The following is a 14,529-nucleotide window of genomic DNA, read 5'->3' on the forward strand; positions in this document are numbered from 1 at the left end:
AAAGGGCATCCATTAGGCGGATGTTCCAGCAGAGCCATTGGAGCGTTTTTCTCTGCTTGTGTTATTTGGGCTGTGGTGTTAGCTGCAATGACGCCACTGATTGTCCAAGCTGGAGAGAACAATGAATCCCAAAAGTGCTTCCAATACAAAAAACTACACAATTCCAAATGGAAAGCCTACTTCAATTTTGTCTTTGTGGCTCTCTTTTGGTTGATATATGGTGCTTGTCTCCTATGGAAGGATCGGCATGAAGTTGCTTGTAGCTTCCAGAGAGAAAGCCGATTTCCTAAACGCAGCCAAGTACAACAAAACAGCACTGGAGTCCTTCTTCATGCTCTTCCTCTTCACGCTATGTTTTGTGCCCTACCACTTCGTAAGGATTTTCTATATCATGTCAGATGGCACCTGACACCTCTTGCGATTGGATAAATGTGATTGATAAAACAAATGAAATAGTTCTGCTACCATCCGCCCTTAACAGCTGTCTGGATCCAATCATGTACTTCCTGCTGTGTGGCTTCATTCGTAAAGTGATGCTGAAGATTGTATGTAATGGTTGCTGTCTGCAAAACACTGAAGGATCGAACACTCCAAGTGACACTCCATATGAACAGCCAAAAACCAGTGCGGTTGTGGCTACTATTTCCAACCTCTTAGAAGAGGTAAACAGATCATGTTAAAGAAAATAATGGATATGTTGTCACGGCCCTGTCACTCTGTCAGTCTGAGTTTTGGTCTGATAGGACCGTGGCATCATCGTCCCATGTCTGTCTTGTGTTTCGTTGTCTGTCTGTGTGAGCACATGGTTTCAACTGTATTCCTTGCCGTGCGCTCTTCGGTCTGTCTTGTTTCATGTCGGGAGCACGGTGTCTGGATTCTGACTTCCTGTCTGGTTCGGTTTCGGTCTGTGTCAGGATCCAGACACTCGTGCTCCACGTCTGTCTGTTATTGACGTGGGTGCATCGCGCTTATGTAATCTTGAAAGCATGCACTCGGATCAATAGTTTGTCTCGCAAACACGGGTGCACCTCGCATTGCGCTCCCGGGTCACAAGCTTTATTCGTGTTGTGCTGAGGTTTGGTCACTATTGCTGCGTGTCTCTCTGTCTCACGTCATACCCCGCCTCCTTATTTGCCCATTATTAGTTTATTAGTCACATATGCCCCGTCTTGTTAACCTGTTGTTTTATCTCCCTATTTTATTCTCCTCGTGTTTGCCAGTTCATCTTGCTTCTTGTCTTTTGTGCTAGTGTTTCCAGTCGGTCTTACTTGTGTGTTCAGTCCCCCCTGTTGGTCCTGTTTACCCCACCTTGTTCCTGTTACGGTCTGGTCGGTCCTGTTTCCCCCTGCCCCAGCCTGGATTACCCTTTTTCCCCCTCGTGGGACTTTTATGTTGGATTTTTGTGTTTTATTTTTGTATTTAATAAACCTTTATTTTTCACTTTGCGTTTGGGTCCTGAGCCTCTAAACCCGTGACATTAAGAACTGGCCTCAAAATGAACCCAGCAGAGTTATTTGTATTTTTTTCAAACTGGTTCTCCTGCCTGCCAGTGCGCAGAGCACGTAAGGAGACTGCGCATGGTATGGCAGGAGGACAAGTCCGTGTGGGGTTATTTCCTTGAGTTTTTATCATTGACCTCGAGTCTGGGATATGATCAGACCTGCCTAATCGATCTCTTTTGGGCAGATCTGAATGAACCTTTTAGAGCTTGGGTCCCAGATCAAGATGAGTATAGAGGTTTTCTCAAGACAATCAGGCAGGTTATGAAATGGGAGGAGTTTGTTTCAGCCTGTTCCTCTGAGAACTTCCATTCTTCATCCCAACCCGAGGACGAGGGCACCCCCCACATGGAAGTGGGCACCTCAGCCAAGCCCACTGCTGCTAACCGCCAGGAGGCGGAAGCTGCTACAGCAGCAGTACTTCCCTCCACTCGGAAGAGGAGGAGGGTGCCCACTTGTCAGTCACTGACAGTGGCCACGGCCACGAAGGCTGTTCCCCTGTCGCTGTCAGCATCCACGGCCATGGAGGCCATTCCCCTGCCGCTACCAGCATCCACGGAGGTCATTCCCCTGCTTCTGCTAGCACCCATGCCTGCCATGGCCAATGAGCCAGCGCCCATGCCTGCCACGGCCAATGCCCATGCCTGCCACGGCCAACGAGCCAGTGCCCACACCTGCCATGGTCAATGAGCCGGCGTCTGAAGCCTCGTCCATCCCAAAGCCAGCGTCTGAAGCCTTGTCCGTCCCAGAGCTGGTGTCTGAAGCCTCGTCCGTCCCAGAGCAGGCGTCTGAAGCCTCGTCTGTCCCAGAGCCGGCATCTGAAGCCTCGTCCGTCCCAGAGCCGGCATCTGAAGCCTCGTCCGTCCCAGAGCCGGCATCTGAAGCCTCGTCCGTCCCAGAGCCGGCATCTGAAGCCTCGTCCGTCCCAGAGCCGGCATCTGAAGCCTCGTCCATCCCAGAGCCAGCATCTGAAGCCTCGTCCATCCCAGAGCCGGCATCTGAAGCCTTGTCCATCCCAGTGCCATCATCCTCGGTCATGATGGCCGCTCCCACAGCAGTGCTCCCAGCCGCCCGGAAGAGGAGGATAAGGGCTCCTGTTCCCCAGTCGCTGCCAGCACTCCTGGCCACGGAGGCCATTTCCCAGTCGCTGCCAGCGCTCCCAGCCACGGAGGACGTTCCCATCACTGCCAGTACCCACGTCCATGGAGGTCGTTCCCCTTTCACTGACTGTGCTCACAGCCACTAAGACTGTTCCCCTGTCCCTGCCAGTGCTCATGACCAAGGAGGTCATTCCCTTGTCACTGCCTGTGTTCACAGCCACTGAGATTGTTCCCCTCTCCCTGCCAGTGCTCACGACCAAGGAGACCGTTCCCCAGCCTTTGCCAGCGTTCATGGCCACGGAGGCCGTTCCCTTGCCGCGGCCAGTGCCAGAGCTTTCCACGGCTCTGCCCCCTGAGCTGTTCCCTCCTGACCCCTGTCTGTTTCCTCCGCCAGTACACTGACCCCTGCCCAGCAGCCGCCGTCCAGTCCTCTGACCCCTCTGCCCTGCTTCATGTTGTGCTGAGGTTCAGTCACTTCGGTCTGTGATTTCATGTGTGTGTGTGGCCGAACTCTCGCACAGGTGTCCTGTCTTGTTTTTGCCTCGCGACGTACGCTCAGGTTTCTTTTAGTGTGAGAATGTGTTGCATTGCTTTGTTTGCCGTTGCTACGCATTCTCTTGTCTTGTTTGTCGGTTGGCATGGGCGTATATTGCCTCATTGTCTTGGTGAAGTGCACTCATGCCATTCGTGTGTTTTGTCTTGTGAGAGCACATGGCTTTGTTTTGTTTCTGTATCGTCGCACGTCTCTCTGTCTTACATAATACCCCACCTCCTTGTTTGCCCATTATTAGTTTATTAGTCACACCTGCCCTGTCTTGTTAACCTGTTGATTCCTCTCGCTATTTTAGTCTCCTCGTGCTGTCCAGTGCCAGTTCGTCTTGTTTCTAGTCTTGTGTGCTAGTGTTCCAGTCGGTCTTGCTTAGTTTAGTCTTCCCTTTCGGTCCTTTTTCCCTACCTGGTTCCTGTTTCGGTCTGGTCGGTCCTGTTTACTCCTGCCCCAGCATGGATTTATCTTTTTTCCCTTCAGGGTAGTTTATGTTTATTTTTCCCCTTCGTGGCACTTTTATGTTGGATTTTTGTGTTTTATTTTTGTATTTAATAAACCTTTATTTTTCACTCTGCGTATGGGTCCTGAGCCTCTCAACCCGTGACATATGTTCACAAAGAATCTGTGGATATCCTTTTGTCACTCATCTAAAACAAAATCTTTTCTAAGTTACAAAATTACAAATCAGTTTACGCACAAATTAACATTACTCAGTTAAACTTGCATATAATCCAATGATTTCATGTTTTGAAAAATGTCTTTCCTACAGCCTGTTTCTGCACACCAACATGTAGTTAATTTACATTTAGTCATTTACCATTTAGTTCATGTAGTAATAACTGGGTTAATTTTTTCTAGATAACAGCAACCACTGTGTAGACAACATACAACCCATTAATGGATGTGTTCAAGAAAATCATGCAATACAGAACACAATTTACCAGGGGAGTAGCAAACATTATAACTTTTAGAAATGACTAACATAAGACGCGTATGGCACAATTAGTAGGGCCAGTCTAATTGGTAACCCTCGTTCTGAAAACTGTTGGGAGGTTCACCATAAATTCAACCCTTACTGAACAAGGGGAATCATCTAAATATTTCCCAGTTGAGTTAGTGCACTGAGCCACAAGTTTTGATAAAAATAAGCTTTCTAAATTAATAGTTGATGCTAAAAAGGAAAATGCTAGAGTAACTAATGTTTCTGTAAAGTTTGGTTTTAAAGTGTTCAAATGGTCACATATGAATGTTCAAATTGTTCCAATGACCTTTGTTTAACATACAGTTTTCAGACATATTTTAAATGAATGAAATATATTTGTACAGCAATATTAAATTAATATAATGACCTATATATTTGACCATATCACGTGAAATTCAAAGTAAGTTAACAGTAAAAAAACATTTTTATACATTTAAAACAAAGGTATCCACTTTTGCTTCATTTCTTTGATGGCTCATGGGGCTCGACATCAACGCTTGTCCGGGACAAGTGGATATTTGAAAGGGCAAGTGAAAGAGAATTTTACTTGCCCGACCGGACAATCGGACTGATTAAAACGTCAATAATAAAAAAATAACCAGCTATATTTGTGATAGCCTAAGCCTGTATCACTTATTAGAATGATCATATTCTTATTCTGCTGTTGAAAGTAATCAAGAGCACGTCATTTTATAATTCGCAAGCGATCTAGTAACAGCTGAGGGTCCTAGAGGGTCCAAGGTCCACCCACCACAGTCTCACAAAATCCTCTGTTTACCACCAGTGTTTCCCAACCTCCTCATTCTCACGAGCAGGGCACAATCATATAATAATACATATGTTTAAATAATGTAGTATTATATAGTAATAGAGTTATATATTTACCAATATTAATTATATGATTATAGCAATATTTTATTATGTTATTGATCATAGATAAAAGGAAGAAAAAAAGCAAGGCATTGGTGCAAACTGTGCCACTAAAAATGTTTTCAGGATGTGGTCAGAAGAAGTCAACATACAGAATTACTATGTGGTGCACAGTCTGAGAGCACACACTGCTTACAAACAGCTTAAACTGTTTGAAATTCTACGAGTAAACATTACGAACATGACTGCCGCATCGGAAAACAACATGTGAAAGAATAAACATCATGTCCGTGCAAGGTGAAATCACAATGCATGCCAATTATTCAGACATCAATGCAAGGTACAGTGATTTTTATCATCATTTACAGTCTTTTTTTTGGAGGTGTTCAATTCCACTATTAGCAACAACAATCTATTTTTTGATGGCTCTTTAGTTGATGCTTGGTCTGTTAGTAACTAACAGGTTAGTTAGTGTCTAGCCCAAACCAATGTATTTGCATTAAGCGATAACATAGCACGTCAGCAGTTTAAATCCTTTTGATCTGGTTTGATCTGGGACAAAATGCTTAATTACTGATTAAATGTAGTATTGCATTAACATGAAAATGATCAAATTATCATATTTTCTCATTAATCTAAATGTAATTTAAATAGGTCAAAAATTACCCAAAATGTCAAGACTTTCCTGTTGTTCAACCATCTGTGTACTCTTCTTCTATAGGCCCTGGTACTACAGTTACATTAATTAACTTAAATTGTGCAGGTAGACAAAATGACATTTGCAACACATGACGGTTTACTCAGAATACTGTGGCCCCAAAAGGTATTTGGACACTTAAGCCTCACTTTACATAGATAAACTGATTTACATTTCTTGAAAGAAATACCAGCGCTTTTAAGGCACCAAAAGAATAGAGTTAAAGTTTTTTGTAAGTTGAGGTTTTAGGCTTTAGTTCTGTCTTTGCCATTTTCATGACACTGGGCACTAATCTTATTTTCAGTCGATTGCATACAAGAATCAACAAATAGACACTGTGCAGTTTAATGGCAGCTATAAATATTTAAATATAAGCAAGGAAGTGCTGCCTTTCAAGCTCTGTATATATCAAACCAAGTTGTATCTTCAAACAAATGATGCTAGATTTTTTCCCCAGGACAAACTTTACTTTTCTTACCCTTCTTTGCAGTACCTTTTAACCAACTTGTCCCAAACATTTTAGTGGATGTATAAAGTCAGTTCGCTCAGGTTCACACAGGTATCCTATCCCTTTAATCCAGCTATAGTTCATCACACTATATAGACATGTTCCAGTAAGTTTGACAAACAGAAAGTGTCCAAATAAGTTTTGTTTTTGTTTTGTTTTATCATTTAAATGATAAAAAAAACTGGTGGAAAAGTGTGCTATCTTTCTTTAAAATAAATGTCATTTGGTTTGATATATTAAATTATGCAATACAAAGACATTCATATATTTTTAAGTGTGTAATCACAGTATGTGAAATTTCAAGTTTTGTATGGGAAGAGTAGACAATCCCAAAACACAATATAAATTCTGTATTGAAGTGTTAAGTGTCATATGAAATAGATAAGAAGACTGCCGTGTTCTGAAAAAAAAAAAAAAAAAAGACCTATAAAATTATGAAAAACTTGGTCAGGACTTTTTGCTATTTGCTTATCAGATATAAGGGGCCAAAAGAAGCTGTGGTGAGTTCCCTGCTTTGACTTCCTTCCTTCTCTATTTCTATAGCAAATGCACGATACAACATGAAGAAAGCCATGCAACTATCTTGCCTTGGCTCTATCTCTGTTTGGCTGTCCTGGGCCTCCCGACCAATGGAATCGTCTTGCTGGGTCTTTGGAGATCAGAGAGGACACCCACTGTCATCTTTACTTCAAACATAGTTGTGTCAGACCTGATGATGTGCTGCAGTTTTTTCTTCAGAATAGCCTACTACAAAGAGAATGTTAACTGGCAATCTGGAACTCTGGTCTGCAATGCAGTAGAGTTGATTTTCACTTGCTTCTACATTAACCTCTACTGCAACATGTGCTTTCCTTTTGTGGACCAGCATCAATCGCTATGCCACAGTAGTAAAACCAGGTTATGCCTTGTTGCAGGTCTTTAAACGCACGCAACCTTGCTGGATCATCTGCTTTTCTACCTGGTTGGTTATAACCACAATTGTAGGCACTAGCATGTGGGTTAAACAGGGCATAGGAATCAATGGGACTTGCTTCGACCAGGTTGTCAACAGTAACTTTCTCTTTAAAGTTCAATTCAACACTATCCATTGCTTTAGTGTTGCAGGATTCTTTTTTATTTTGTGCTTGATGTTGGTCAGTTATGGTCTGCTGGTTATCCACCTTCAGAAGGTGAGGGGTGGAAGTCTATTTGGTGCTGGATTTGGAATGGGAGGAGGTCTTAAGGTTCGAAGGAAGATTCTGGCCTCTGTCGTAATGTTTGTATTCTGCTTCCTACCCTACCATGTGCAAAGGGTCATCTTATTAACATCAGGGAGTGGAAACTGCCAAGCACAGTTCAGAATGAAAACTGGCACCATCTTTGTTGCAGCTTTCAGCTGTTGCCTACATCCTGTTCTCCAGCTGGTGTTCCGTTTGCACTGCTGTCGAGCCAAGCGCAACACCAGGCCCAAAACCAAACTTGAAATATCCAAGAGCCTGGACACACCTCATATAAATACTATAAATCTGACAGAAAACATTGATAGTGTGAAGAAAAATTAAAGTGAATTGAAGAAACCACCAACACAGTGACAATGAAAAATGTTAAGAAAAAAAAACTGTTCTACATTTCCTGTGTGATGCTTTCAGCAAGCTGTAAAGCACGCTAATATCAGAGGGCTGTGTAGTCTCTACCATTACTGGTGACATTGGCTAGATGCAAAACTAAGAATATGTTTGTAATGGCACAATGCCATCCTCATATCACAGTATACATACAACACAGTATGCATACTGTGCACAGCATGCAAAATTTCTGTATTCATGGAATAACCCAGTTGATATGTTGTGTAAAACCTGAGCAAACTGCACGGAATACTGTATCCCACGTGGGAATGCTTGACTTTATCTCTCATAAACATTTAATTAATAAAGTACAAACTTTCTTAAAGAACAAGTTGGAATCAATATTACCAACTGTGATTTTTGATGACTCATTATTTCAAAAGTTAGGATATTTTAACTAGGGCTGAAACGATTAGTCGACGTTATTGACAACGTCGACAAAATTCGACAAAAATTTGCATTCTCAAATAGTTGTTTGATCTCAATTAATGTAACATTAGATCACATTAAACTCTAATGATGACGCGTGAGAGCAGCATTGCAGCTCGCGCCTGACTGAGGAGAAAACACAGCTCACATTCTAGACGCACTCCAAACTTTCCAAAGAGCTTCAGGTTATGTAGAACGCAAAGTATGAGGAAAATATACAATAAGTAAATACAGAAGCACTCTCGTTGTGAAATAAAGCAGAGCCGTAGTTGCCGTTCTGCTTAAAGGTGCAATATGTAACAATTTTCATGTAATATTTTTTTTGCCACGTTTATGCGCACTCCTGAGAGCCTTGACTCAGTGCTTCTCTTCTGCTATTCAACAGCGACAACAAACTGCAACACTAGGTAACGTTATCTTAGAGATGGAATCCAGCAAACGTCCGGCTCCCAGCACAACACCGACTCCTACACAAACTCAGAGTAAGCCAAAAAAACATTTATCAACTGAATCCCTTCTGGCTAAGCGGGAACATGATAGTGGTCGAGCGAAAACTAGAGTGAACATCGGCAGGGCATTTGTTTCATGGAGGGACCTTCATTTGGTTTTGGGGATCAAAACCGACCCTGAATTGGCATTCTTCTTATTGGACAGGTAAGCTTACATAACTGCAAAGCACGTGAAATATAGTGCCATAAGGATTGATCTGTGTAATTTTAGCTAAACTACAAAAACATATGAAATGAATGCTAGACAATGTTCAAGATAATGCAAAAAGACCCATTCATTAGTGTAACGTAACTTGGTTATACAGAAAATATATACATTCTATGACTATAAAACAATAGTGCATCGATATATCAAAATGATAGTTATGATGCAATCACATCAACACTGAATTGTGTCAACAAATTTAGAATGTACAGTCTATTTTATAAACAGCCACTGTCATCATCCACAAAATTTAGCTAAAAAGCTATTGATAAAGCTGGCTAGCTAGCTAACTCCGATTTTGACTGCATTTATACGATAGCCTATGTATCATGCAAAGAAAAGTGATTACTTCAAACTACAGTCTCGCATAGTCAGTCCTATATCCACACTTTGTTTTAGCCCTGTTCCAGCAGTCTCAAAGTTTATAGTAAAACAAACATAACTGTGTAATTTTAATTATGTTACCACATCTGTCAGCATGATGTCGGTGAATCACGTTCAGTCTCTTTGTACGTTACATCATTGTTTTGGTCGATGCTCGCGTCCATATGGAGTGTGTGCACGAGCACGAGCAACAGGTAGCTGGCTGCAGTTCACTGCCACAGGTGTCACTAATAACAAGGGTTTCTGAAACTTACATACTGCACATTTAAGCAAAACTTTATATCAGAGCATCTTTAAATGAAACACCCTGGCGTTATATCTTTAATGCATCCTTTATTAAAGTTCAAATAATAAGAAAGCAGGTCATGTAAATAAGTACAAACTCCGAAACTGGCATTTCTCTGTGTGGTCAGCGCCGATTCTATGAGTCGCGTGAAGAAACCCGATCTAAGTGGGAGAGATTGAAACTGCATCCGGCTGATGCACACTCTGGTGCGGGGACGGTCGTCCCTCACATGCGATTATAACGTGATGGCTCACGACATACTGAATCATAATATATGTGTCACTGTGTGTTTCTTATCGTATAGAAAATCGTCAAAATGCAGCACTATTAAGAAGAGAGAGGGGGGGGGGGTTGGTTTGTGAGTTAAAGATGGATCAATGTGAACTAAAAGGTGAGAGATTGTAGTCTTTACCCAGTTTACACAGCAACAAAAATACGTTTTTGATTTGTTTTTGTTTTGGCTTGTTTTCCAACATAAGTAACTAAAACTCCTTTAAAGCAATGTACATTTACTTTGGGAGCTATACTGCAGAAGAAAAATGTGTTATATGAGAATATAATATAAAAATTCAAATATATTTAAATATCTAAAAATCCTTTAAAAAAAAAAAAGAGACACATTCACCTCAGAAGCAGCATATAATTATATTTTGACTTCCTTTCAGAGGATATATTTTGAATACAAGTATATTTTGTCTATATTTTGATACATTCAATGAAAGCAATTTTTAACATCTTATATGTTGCTTCTAAAGTAAATACATCATTGTTTAAGGATTTTTTGATATTTTTAAGTAGAAAACAAGACAAAAACACTTGATAACAAACAAAAAAAGGATTTTTTGCAGTTAATTTTTACTGAATTAAACTTGATAAAAAGTATTTTTTTCCCCTCTTTAATTCAGTGAATGTCATTTAGAGGTATTTTAAAAGATGATTTGTCCTCTTTATTGTTAGTAAGCACATTTAATACAACCTTTTAACTCGGGGCACAAGCTGAATAGTCAGTTAAGAGCTAATGCTTAATCTTGCAATAATCGCCTGAATAGTCGAATATTCGTTCTAATAATCATTTGATTAGTCAATTATCAAAATAATCGTTAGTTTCAGCCCTAATTTTAACACAATAGTGGATTTTTTTTTACTAAGCTCTAAGATGAAAACTCTATGCCTCTTGCTGATGTAAACATGCAACATAGTGACATTATAAAAAAAAAACAATGTAGCATACTACTAAATATACTGTGTAGTAGGTAGTGTGTTAGCATTCTATTCAGTACATACAGTACCTACAGTTAACCAAGCTCCAAAATAAAAAGATCTATCAAAGGCAATCAATGTATGATGTAAAAAAACACTTTCATTGTCTTTAACAAGAGCTCATTTAATCAAAATCAGTTTAATTTTGTTGCATCTAAACATCTGGGGTAATTCACAGCAAATGTGTATTTGCATTCTTCAGAGCTTGTTTTCCATTATTTGTGCATGTAAACATGCACTAGATCAGAGGCCGGCCACCTTTTTGACATGGAATGCCTCAAAGAGGAACGCCATGCTTTTAGATGCCGTGTCAAGTTAAAAAGATTGTGATGTCTGAACAGCCCCTTAGGCCTATTAGTCCCTTAAATAAAAACATTGTTCTCCTTGCCAGTGCAAATAAAAAAATAAAAAAAATAAAAAAAACATTCTTGCATTCAATCACACTTAATAACTATAAAACACAATTAATTGCATTACTGGACTTGTTTCTATAGCATTTATAGTTATTACATTGTGTACCTTATTTGACTATAATGTACTTTCTCTGAATTAATGCAATTTTTAATTCAAAGTAAGGCTTTGTTTCAATATTCTGTTTCCTGCTCTCACAATTTTAACTGAGCATGTTTTAGATATGGGATATAATTTTGAATAAATAAATTAAAAAGTATAAATGTAATTTTAACTTAGACATGTTTAGGAAAGTCCTTTAACTGCACTGTGTCTATGCAACCACAAGAGGCTGTCAAGAGACCATTATATTCCTTAACACGTTCTCTGGTAAGAAAGTCAAACGGTAGACCAGACCAGTTTACAACTAAAATACTACACTTGGATGTACCAGAGGAAGAGATATATGGTTCTAAAACATGAAAAAAAAGTTCTTCAAAGGTCCAGATGTTACCCAAATATCTGGTTCAAATGTTAGTCTAACCATTCCTTAATCTTCTTTGAACTATTCCTTTGTAATGATTATAAGCCATGTTTTGCTATCAAGTGTCTCTGTGAGAGGAACCTTGCAAAAAGAGAACAGATTCTAAACAATTGATGACACCATCATCATCAGAATATGTCACTTCCTTTAGATAGACATTCTAGGGAGCTGACTGAAACACAGAAATTCACAGATGCTTGTTACACACATCTGGACACTAGTATATTGCTTAAACATGTATATTTGGGAATAATATTGTTGCACAATAGGTGTTTTAGAAACAAACCAAAAGCACTGTAAACTACTTTACAGAAACAATTGTTTGATTATTGTTTCCTTCATTAATCAAATAATTTATTTCTAATAAAACAACTTAGTACAAAAAATTTGACTTTATAACTTATGACGTGACTAAAGACAAAAGTAAACACCAAAAGCAAATACTGCAGGCCCTTTTTTGTTGGTAAATGAGGCTGCTGTGAAACACTGTAAAAATGATGTAGGTTTTGCATCAGTACAAAATAATTTTTACATCTGCCAATATATCATTTGTTAAATTTAAAACTTCCTTCAAATGTCCCCTTATTGTGCCAAATTCATGCTGATATATTCAGTGTGTATTTGTAGTATGTGACAGTGGTTCATCAGCTTCTGTATTTGGAAAGAATATTTACAAGAATGCCAGTCATAACCAAGGTTATTTCTGTAGATAAAGATGGCAGGAAGCACAGATTATGTTTAGTATGATCAATGTCATTTTTGGGTTAGCTATCCCTTTAAATAGGATTTATAAAATTACGTAAGAAATTAATTGCTTCTTTCACTCAGCTATTGGTGCTCCCTCACTTCTGCCAAGAGATCAATGGCAAACAGCTCACAAGATGGTTGCAACATCTCTTATCTATGCCACACGTCTACCATAACTTTAGTCTTGCCAATTATCTACATCCTGATATCTGTCACTGGCCTTCCTGGCAATGCTCTCTCTCTTTGGGTGTTCATTTGGAAGATTTCCAACAAAACGTCCACCCACATCTACCTGATAAACTTAGGCATCTCAAACCTGTTGCTTTGCCTCTCCATGCCATTCCTGGCCACATACTATGCACTTGGAACTAGATGGAACATACTGTGTGTCAAATAGCAATAAATGGTCCAACTCCAGTGCTCCACATCAACATCTGCATTGGTGTTATGATACTGAGCTGGGTGGCACTTAGTTGCTTTGCCTCGCTGATTCAGCATTTCTATGCTATCCGCCCAAGAAGATGGCTCAAAGTCCTACACGGAGCCTTCCTCAGTAGAAAACGACATGCAAAATTGGCCTAAGCATTGTGTCTAGTTACCTGGGCTACTGTTGCTCTAGCCGTCATTCCCTTTGTGGTGCTGTACTCAATCAGGAAGACTGTGAGTGTGGAGGACGATGGAAATGAAGTGTTACAGCGTAGCAGTGGAGGTTGGAGGAGCAGGATCTCACATATTCACTTTAGTGACCATTTCTCTATTTTTCATCTTCTTCCTGTTGGTTTTAATCTCATACATGGGAGTGATCAGGCATATCTGGAGGTCCAAGAAAACCTCCAGCCAATTCCGACAGCCAAAGAGTCTACGCAAGAGTGTTTCGGAATATTGTTGTCATTAAACTGGTGCTGGTGGTCTGTCTCTTGCCTCATCACATCTATAAGGCCATCTTTATTTATATGGTCGGCGAGCAGTCTCTGTCTAAATATCTACCAGCAGATGCTTGTTTTTTGTTTTTGGCACCATTCAGAGTAAATTCTAGAGACTGTTGTGTGCGAAAATCCCAGGAGATCATCAGTTACAGAAATACTCAAACCACCCCATCTGGCACCAACAATCATGCCATGGTCCAAATCACTGCGATCACATTCTTTCCCCATTCTGATGGTTAATGTGAACATTAACTGAAGCTCCTGGCCCGTATCTGCATGATTTTATGCACTGCACTGCTGCCACACGATTAGTTGATTAGATAATCGCATGGATAATTGTTGGTGCCAGATGGGCTGTTTGAGTATTTCTGTAACTGCTGATCTCCTGGGATTTTCACACACAACAGTCTCTAGAATTTACTCAGAATGGTGCCAAAAAACAAACAAACAAAAAAAAAAAAACATCCAGTGAGGGGCAGTTCTGTGGACAGAAATGTCTTGTTGATGAGAGAGGTGAACAGAGAATGGCCAGACTGGTTTGAACTTACAAAGTCTACGGTAACTCAGATAACCGCTCTGTACAATTGTGGTGAGAAGAATATCATCTCAGAATGCTATTCTAAGATGTGGGTTGCCGCTATTTTGGCGGCAAGAGGGGGACCTACACAATATTAGGCAGGTGGGATTAATGTTATGGCTGATCAGCGTATGTTGGAAAAACAGAGTTCATCATAGATATTGATGTATGATGGAGAAGGTTTCCATCTACTTTTCAGATGACAGCAATATTAAAAGCCATTACTTCCGCAGACAGTAAATATTATAATCTGTCAAAGGCATCAAGGGCTTATGTCTTCATCATTACTCCATTACTAGAGCAAAGAGCTAGATGACAGTTTTCCATTTTGCTTATGCGCCATCAATCTAATCTCAGCTAGATAGGTAGTTCCATTAAGGAAATAACAAATTAAAGGGCAAACCTTAGGCACTATGTATCCAACAGAGTCAGTAAGTTAAAAAGGAAATAATTTGCTTGGTGTAG

At 40.1% G+C, this 14,529-nt stretch overlaps 1 protein-coding gene and 1 pseudogene across 15 annotated transcripts in view; one reads left to right on the forward strand and one right to left on the reverse strand.

Annotated features, from left to right (window-relative positions):
* The window catches only part of caska (calcium/calmodulin-dependent serine protein kinase a), a 262,378-nt gene that overhangs the window by 50,116 nt on the left and 197,733 nt on the right, over window positions 1-14,529 (reverse strand). The window lies entirely within an intron of this gene.
* On the forward strand, window positions 5,153-8,113 carry LOC127446756 (cysteinyl leukotriene receptor 2-like; annotated as a pseudogene).

Source organism: Myxocyprinus asiaticus, chromosome 10 (genome assembly GCF_019703515.2).
Source record: "Myxocyprinus asiaticus isolate MX2 ecotype Aquarium Trade chromosome 10, UBuf_Myxa_2, whole genome shotgun sequence".
NCBI lineage: Eukaryota > Metazoa > Chordata > Actinopteri > Cypriniformes > Catostomidae > Myxocyprinus > Myxocyprinus asiaticus.